The following is an 8,443-nucleotide window of genomic DNA, read 5'->3' as shown; positions in this document are numbered from 1 at the left end:
TTGAACTAGTGCAAGATATGGAAGTTGTTTGCACTTGTCGCCAAAATGATAAGAGTGAAGTATGTTGGCGGAGTCACCCTCAAGAACTCTCTAGTTCTTCTTCTTCGGGATCCACATCATCTTGATGGGAATCCTTGGAATCGTAGTTGTGCTTGATGAAGTGGAACTTGATCTAGTCTTGGGAACCCACTTGACCAAAGCCTTAGGTGCTTCTTCAAATGCATCAATTTCCTCTTGAAGCTTGTCCTTCCCTTTTTTCTTGTGGTCTTGTGGTGGAAGATCATCTTGAGCTTGTGTTCCTTTGAAAGAAGTAGGATCATACTTCTCTTGTTGAGGAACAAACTTTGTCTTGGGGTATTGATCTTATTCCCACTCAACTCCATTGGCATTGAACTTTCGTTCAAAACCAACACCTTGATTCTTCCGGTGTCTTCCTTGCTTGCGCACAATTTCCTCAAATTGCTTACTTCCAGCAAGACTCTTGTAAACACCTTTCTCTATGATTCCCTTCAATAAGTTATTTTCTTGCTCAAGTGTAACTTGGCTAAGAGAATCATTAGTGGAATCAAAAGAACTACTAGAAGCATCAACATTGGATTTAGCATGATTGTTGTTACTACTAGATGAAGCATCTTTCTTGTTCTTGTTGCTAGATTTAACTTGTGGCATGCAAGTAGACAAGAGTAAACGCTTGGCAATGTAAGAAGAACTTTTCTTGCGAAGATCATCATTGATTGCCTTTAAAAACTCATGCTCTTGCTCAAGGTTGAGCATTTCAAAGCATAGCTTATCATGAGTCTTTAAAAGTTCTCGATGATCTTCCAAGGTAGTTTCATGAGCTAACTTAAGAGTGTTTAGTTCTTTAGTTAGACGCTCAATCTCCTTCTTATCATCATCATTCGTTTTATCTTGATTAGCATTATTAATTGACGTTTCATCATAGTTTTCATCACTAGAGTTGTCAACAAGTAAATCATCATCACCTAGCAAATCATCTTCATCACTATTGAAATCAGCATACTCGAGGTGTGATACCTTTGGGCCTTTGGCCATGAAGCATCTTCCAATTCCTTCATTTGGTGAGTCAAATATGTCGTAGGAGTTGGTTGACACAAGTGCTAGACCGGCAACACTTCATCTTGAGTATATTCGGAGTCGGAGTGATAACTTCTTTCGGAGTGATGGTCGGAGTCGGAGCCGGATACCCATTCACCAACATGAGCTTGATGTCTTCTTTTTGTGTAGCTCCTTGATGACTATTCCTTCCTTTCCGAGTCCTTGCTTCTCCGAGAGGATCTTCATTCATAACGATCATCTCTACTCCTCCTTTCTCTTCGTGGTGACTCTTCTCTTCTACTTCTTCTTTTGGGAGAATCTTCTCTTCTTTTGTAGGGGGCCGTACACTCATTGGAGTAGTGTCCGGGTCTTCCACAATTGTAGCAATTACGCTCACGACTAGAAGATCTTTTGTCATTGTAGGACCTTGACTTGGAACTTCTTTCTTTGCTTCTACTTTTGTAGAACTTGTTGAAGTTCTTTACCATTAGGATCAATTCTTCATTGAAGGTTTGTTTCTCACTTGATGATGTGGGAGCATCACACGAGGCTTTGTAAGCACCACTTGACTTATTGTGAAGCTCTTCCTTATCCTTGAGTGACATCTCATGAGCAACAATTCTTCCAATGACTTCCGTTGGCTTGAGATCTTTATAATTGGGCATCATTTGGATCAATGTGCACACGGTATCATATTTACCATCCAAGGCTCTTAGGATCTTCTTGATGATGAATTTGTCGGTCATCTCTTCACTTCCTAAGCCGGCAATCTCATTTGTGATGGGAGCAAGCCTAGAGTACATTTTAGCGACACCTTCACCATCCTTCATTTTGAACTTGTCAAGTTGACTTTGAAGCACATCCAATTTGGATTCCTTGACGGAGTCGGTACCTTCGTGCATATCAATCAAAGTATCCCAAATTTCCTTTGCATTCTCAAGACGGCTGATTTTGTTGAATTCTTCGGGGCACAGTCCGTTGAAGAGAATACACAAGCTTGAGCATTGTATTGTAGCATCTTCAACTCTTCCGTGGTAGCTTCATGGTTAGGTTCTTTCCCATCGAAGAATTCACCTTGCAAGCCAATACACACAATAGCCCAAACGACGGGGTTATGTCCAAGAATATGCATTTTCATCTTATGCTTCCAACTAGCAAAATTTGTACCATCAAAGTAAGGACCTCTACGGTGGTAATTTCCCTCGCTAGACGCCATACTCTCCTAGGTTGTGAAACCAAGACTATGACCACCAAAAGCTATGGAAATCAAAGCAAATGGAGACCAAAGCTCTGGTACCACTTGTAGGATCGAAAGTATGTCTAGAGGGGGGTGATTAGACTACTTGACCAAATAAAAATCTAGCCTTTTCCCAATTTTAGTTCTTGGCAGATTTTAGCAACTTAGCACAAGTCAAGCAATCAACCTACACATGCAATTCTAAGAGTATAGCAGCGGAATGTAAAACAATTGCATATGAAGGTAACGGGAGGAGTTTGAGGGAGCAAACGCAATGTTGACACGGAGATTTTTTATCCGTGGTTCCGATAGGTGGTGCTATCATACATCCACGTTGATGGAGACTTCAACCCATGAAGGGTCACGGTTGCGCGAGTCCACGGAGGGCTCCACCCACGAAGGGTCCATGAAGAAGCAACCTTGTCTATCCCACCATGGCCGTCGCCCATGAAGGACTCGCCTCACTCGGGTAGATCTTCACGAAGTAGGCGATCTCCTTGCCCTTACAAACTCCTTGGTTCAACTCCACAATCTTGTCGGAGGCTCCCAAGTGACACCTAGCCAATCTAGGAGACACCACTCTCCAAGAAGTAACAAATGGTGTGTTGATGATGAACTCCTTGCTCTTGTGCTTCAAATGATAGTCTCCCCAACACTCAACTCTCTCTCATAGGATTGGATTTGGTAGAAAGAAGATTTGAGTGGAAAGCAACTTGGGGAAGGCTAGAAATCAAGATTTATGTGGTTGGAATGGAATATCTTGACCTCAACACAAGTGTAGGTGGTCCTCTCTCAGAAAATATGTGTTGGAAGTGTAGGCATGTTCTGATGGCTCTCTTCACGAATGAAGAGTGGGTGGAGGGGTATATATAGCCTCCACACAAAATCTAACCGTTACACACAAATCACCAAACTCGGTGGGACCGAATCAAGAAAGTCGGTCGGACCGATTTAGTTCAAAATGTGAACGTTAGGATTCTCGGTGGGACCGACATGTCAAATCGGTGGGCCCAATGTCATTAGGATTAGGGCATAACGTAATCTCGGTGAGACCGATTACACAAACTCGGTGAGACCGATTTTGGTAATAGCCAAACAGAGAGTTGGTCAGGCAAACTCGGTGGGACCGATTCGCTCATCTCAGTTGGACCGAAACGTTACAAAAGGGAAACAGAGAGTTTGCATTGCAATCTTGGTGGGACCGATCGCTCATCTCGGTTTGACCGAAACGTTACAAAAAGGAAACAGAGAGTTTGCAACCCCATCTCGGTGGGACCGAGATCCCTATCGGTGAGACCGAATTGATTAGGGTTTCTGGCAGTGGCTATGTCAACTGAACTCGGTGGCTCCAGATATGAAATTTCGGTGGGGCCGAGTTGGACTTTTTGGTTTAGGACATATGTGGATATGAGAAAGTAGTGGAGGGTTTTGGAGCATATCACTAAGCATTTTGAGCAAGATCCTCATTAAGCAACACCTCATCCCTTCTTAATAGTATTGGCTTTTCCTATAGACTCAATGTGATCTTGGATCACTAAAATAGAAAATGTAGAGTCTTGTGCTTTGAGCTTGAGCCAATCCTTTGTGCTTAGCATTTTGAAGGGTCCACTTTCTAATCCATGCCATGCCAATCATTGAGCTTTCCTGAAATATTTATCTTGGAATAGCATTAGCTCAATGAGCTATATGTTGTTAGGAATTACCAAAACCACCCAGGGATAGTTGCACTTTCAGTGCAGAAGGTTGCGGCGATGGAAAAGTGGTTTCGTGGCTCCCCTGGAAGTTTTTGGGATATTTGAGAATATATAGGCGGAAGAAATAGGTCGGTGGAGTCACGAGGGGCCCACAAGGGTGGGGCGCGCCCTACACCCTGCGCATGCCCTCCGACCTTGTGGCCACCTCGTGGCTTCCTTGACGTGCACTCCAAGCCCTCTGGATGTCTTGTGGTCCAACAAAAATCATCACGAAAGTTTCATTCCGTCTGGACTCCATTTGGTATTCCTTTTCTGTGAAACTCTAAAACAAGGGGAAAAAACAGGAACTTGCACTGGGCTCTAGGTTAATAGGTTAGTCCCAAAAATATATAAAACAACATATTAACGCATATAAAACATACAAAACAGATAATATAATAGCATGGAACAATCAAAATTATAGATACGTTGGGGACGTATCAAGCATCCCCAAGCTTAATTCCTGCTCGTCCTCGAGTAGGTAAATGATAAAAACAGAATTGTTGATGTGGAATGCTACACATCATATTTATCCATGTAATTCTCTTTATTGTGGCATGAATGTTCAGATCCGAATGATCCCAAAAAAAGTTTAATATTGACATAAAACCAATAATACTTCAAGCATACTAACAAAATAATTATGTCTTCTCAAAATAACATGGCCAAAGAAAGCTTATCCCTACCAAATCATATAGTCTGGCTATGCTCCATCTTCATCACACAAAATATTCAAATCATGCACCACCCCGATGACAAGCCAAGCAATTGTTTCATACTTTTGATGTTCTCAAACATTTTCAACTTTCACGCAATACATGAGCATGAGCCATGGACATAGCACTATAGGTGGAATAGAAGGTGGTCGTGGAGAAGACAAAAAGAAGGAGATAGTCTCACATCAACTAGGCGTATCAACGGGCTATGGAGATGCCCAGTAATAGATATAAATGTGAGTGAGTAGGATTGCCATGCAACGGATGCACTAGAGCTATAATTTTATGAAAGCTCAAAAAGAAAACTAAGTGGGTGTGGATCCAACTTGCTTGCTCATGAAGACCTAGGGCGTTTTGAGGAAGCCCATCATTGGAATATACAAGCCAAGTTCTATAATGAAAAATTCCCACTAGTATATGAAAGTGATAACATAGGAGACTCTCTATCATGAAGATCATGGTGCTACTTTGAAGCACAAGTGTGGGAAAAGGATAGTAACATTGTCCCTTCTCTCCTTTCCTCTCATTTTTTGGGCCTTCTCTTTTTTTTGGCCTTTTCTCTCTTCTTTTTTTCCTCACATGGGACAATGCTCTAATAATGAAGATCATCACACTTTTATTTACTTACAACTCAAGCATTACAACTCGATACTAGAACAAAATATGACTCTATGTGCACTACAGGAAACAGCTATTTTGCCGTCTGCCACGGCGGACGGCAAAGGCTCGAACGGCGGACGGCAAAGGCCTTTGCCGTCAGCCGCGGACGGCAAAAGGCTCCGGCAAAGTAGGCTACGGTAAACAGCTGCTTTGCCGTCTGCTTCCTGGCGGCTGACGGCAAAGGCCCTTTGCCGTCTGCCGCGGACGGCAAAGAGAGCGGACGGCAATAATTGCGCTGTCAGTCCGTTAAGTGGCTAACGGCAGGCCTTTGCCGTCCGCCGCTGACGGCAAAATTTCTAGTGTCTTTGCCGTCCGCCGTATGATGTCATCTACACGTCACTAGATGGCAGGTTCTTTGCCGTCTGCCACTGATGGCAAATTGCAGGTTCTTTGCCGTCCGCCACTGATGGCAAAGTCTTTGCCGTCTGCCACTGTAGGCAAACTGACCAAATGGGTCAGCTCCCAGGAAGTACAGTTGGCTGCCACGTGGCTTCTTTGCCGTCTGCGGCTGACGGCAAACAGCCCGTTGCCGTCGGTGGCAGACGGCAAAGAGCCTGCATATTGGCTCTTTTTCTGTTTTTTATTAAATCCAACAATTTTCATCACAAATATATATGACATATATAGATATATTTCACAGCAAACATATAAGATATATATGATATATATGACAACAATTTTCACAGCAAAGTGCAAACATATAAGACATCCATCCAACATGCAGAGTTCCATCATACATAGTTCCATCACATATGTTCCATCCAACTAGCAAGTTCCATCATACATAGCATAGTTCATCCAACTACCAAGATACATGCATAGTTCAACGATACAAAAGAAACAGAGAAAGGGATAAGGAGCACTCCATCTATGCAAGCTTTCGTCAAGTGAATGAAATCTGCAAAATGAAAAATAAGAAAGTTAGAAATAGGTGACTAGAACAAGAAGAAGACTAGAACAAGAAGAGTATGTCATTTATGGGCTAACTTACGTGAAATGGATCATATATGAGCTAACTAAGTTGAAATGGGTCGTTTATGCGCTAACGAAGGTCAAATGGATCGTTTTTGAGGTAACTAAGGTGAAATGGATCGATTTTTAGCTCACTTAGGTCAAATGGATCATTTATGAGCTAACTTAGTTGAAATGGATCGTTTTTTAGCTAACTTTGTTGAAATGGATCATTTTTGAGCTAATTTAGTTGAAATGGATCTTTTTGAGCTAACTTTGTTGAAATGGATCATTTATGAGCTAATTTAGTTGAAATGGATCTTTTTGAGCTAACTTAGGTGAAATGGATCATTTAAGAGCTAACTTAGTTGAAATGGATCTTTTTTAGCTAACTTTGTTGAAATGGATCATTTTTGAGCTAATTTAGTTGAAATGGATCTTTTTGAGCTAACTTTGTTGAAATGGATCATTTTTGAGCTAATTTAGTTGAAATGGATCTTTTTGAGCTAACTTAGGTGAAATGGATCATTTAAGAGCTAATTTAGGTGAAATGGATCGTTTTTAGCTCACTTAGGTCAAATGGATCATTTATGAGCTAAATTAGTTGAAATGGATCGTTTATGAGATAACCTAGGTAAGATGGGTCATTTTGGAGTTAACCTAGGTGAAATGGGCCATTTTAAAGCTAACGTAGGTAAAATGGATCATTTAGGAGCTAATCTAGGTAAAATGGGTCATTTTTGAGCTAACTTGGATGAACTGCATCATTTATAAGCTAACCTAGGTAAAATGGGTCATTTTGGAGGAAAAGAAGCTAACTCTAGGTCATTATGGTAAGCATATTGGAGGAAATAAAGCTAAGTCTAGGTCTTTATGCAGTTGTTAGGAAAAACACTAGAGAAACTTACCGTGATCAGGGAGGTGTAGGAGCGGGGTGGCTAGTGCCGCTACCTGGAGAAGGATCGTGCGATGCGTTTCTGGAGTTAAGCTGCACCAAAGATCATTTGCAATGTCTCGTTAGCATTATGACACTCAAATGTTAAGACTAGCAAGTAATGTCCATTCAAATTAAACTCACCGTGCTCCCAGGAGCAATCACTGGCATCGGCGGAGCGGGCTGACCGGACTTCTCGCACACAGACTGCACATTTGGTTTTCACAACAGAGTCATACTAGTTAGTAATGAGACTCAAATGTTAAGACTAACAAGTAATCTGCAGAAGAAACTTACCACAAGGAGCTCGTACATGGCCCTTGCCTGCATGTCATTCCGTGCCCTCTCCTCCTCCATCATCTTTCTCGTCCTCTCCTCCATCTCCCGCTGCCTCTCCGCCGCCTCCGCCAGAAGTTTCTCCGTTCTATCTCTCTCAGTCTGTATAGCAGCCTGCAACACCACTCACATGACCATTTGTAATCATTGATGGAAGCGCACACAATGTAATGGAGAAAGATAACTGAGTACATATCACTAACCTTGATGGCGAGTTGCACTGGCCGTTCACGAGGCCTTATCTCAGGAGCGGAGCTCGACTGGCGCGCCTTGATCTCCGGGAGAGTGCTAGGACAACGGATAAGTCCATCTCCAATGGCTATGGAGCCATGGGACCTCCCGCCACCAGATATCATCACCAGCTCTGGATCAATGGGACCCTGGCTCGGGTTAAAGTCCTCCCCTTTCCTTGCCTTCCCCTCATCTCTATATCTCACGAGCTTGTTGTGGGAGCAGATGTTGGTGAAGTTGTTTGTATCATCGAGGTCAGACTGAGAGAAAGCCTTGACTTTCTTGAAAGAGGCAGTGTGGGCCATGGCATACAGGTCATACACCTCTGGCACCTTATCCGCCTTATTGTAGCGTGCCTGAAAGAGAGAAACAATGAAAATTAGTAATTAAAGGGCTCAAGCTAGCATGATGAATGAATTGCATGAATCATGAAGCAAACCACATACCCAGTTGCGCCCGAACTGATATAAGTTGGAGTTGCCTTGATGGTGTGGCACACCTTCCATTTGGGCACGTTTGTCCTTGGCCTCGTTGTGGAGGGCTAGCCATTCTTTTGAGCACCACTCATTGACCAACACCTCCCAACAAT

The 8,443-nt window shown here is 42.7% G+C and overlaps 1 long non-coding RNA gene across 1 annotated transcript; it reads right to left on the bottom strand.

The window, feature by feature from the left end:
* Window positions 1-7,239: 7,239 nt before the first annotated feature.
* LOC141022364 (uncharacterized) lies at window positions 7,240-7,724 on the bottom strand. The gene is made up of 3 exons (XR_012183656.1): window positions 7,585-7,724; window positions 7,432-7,494; window positions 7,240-7,341 (listed from the first exon to the last, which is right to left on the bottom strand). It is a non-coding gene; the product is annotated as an uncharacterized lncRNA (long non-coding RNA).
* Window positions 7,725-8,443: the final 719 nt, after the last annotated feature.

This window comes from Aegilops tauschii, chromosome 5 (genome assembly GCF_002575655.3).
Source record: "Aegilops tauschii subsp. strangulata cultivar AL8/78 chromosome 5, Aet v6.0, whole genome shotgun sequence".
Taxonomy (NCBI): domain Eukaryota; kingdom Viridiplantae; phylum Streptophyta; class Magnoliopsida; order Poales; family Poaceae; genus Aegilops; species Aegilops tauschii.
This window is presented reverse-complemented; position numbering and strand designations above follow the sequence as displayed.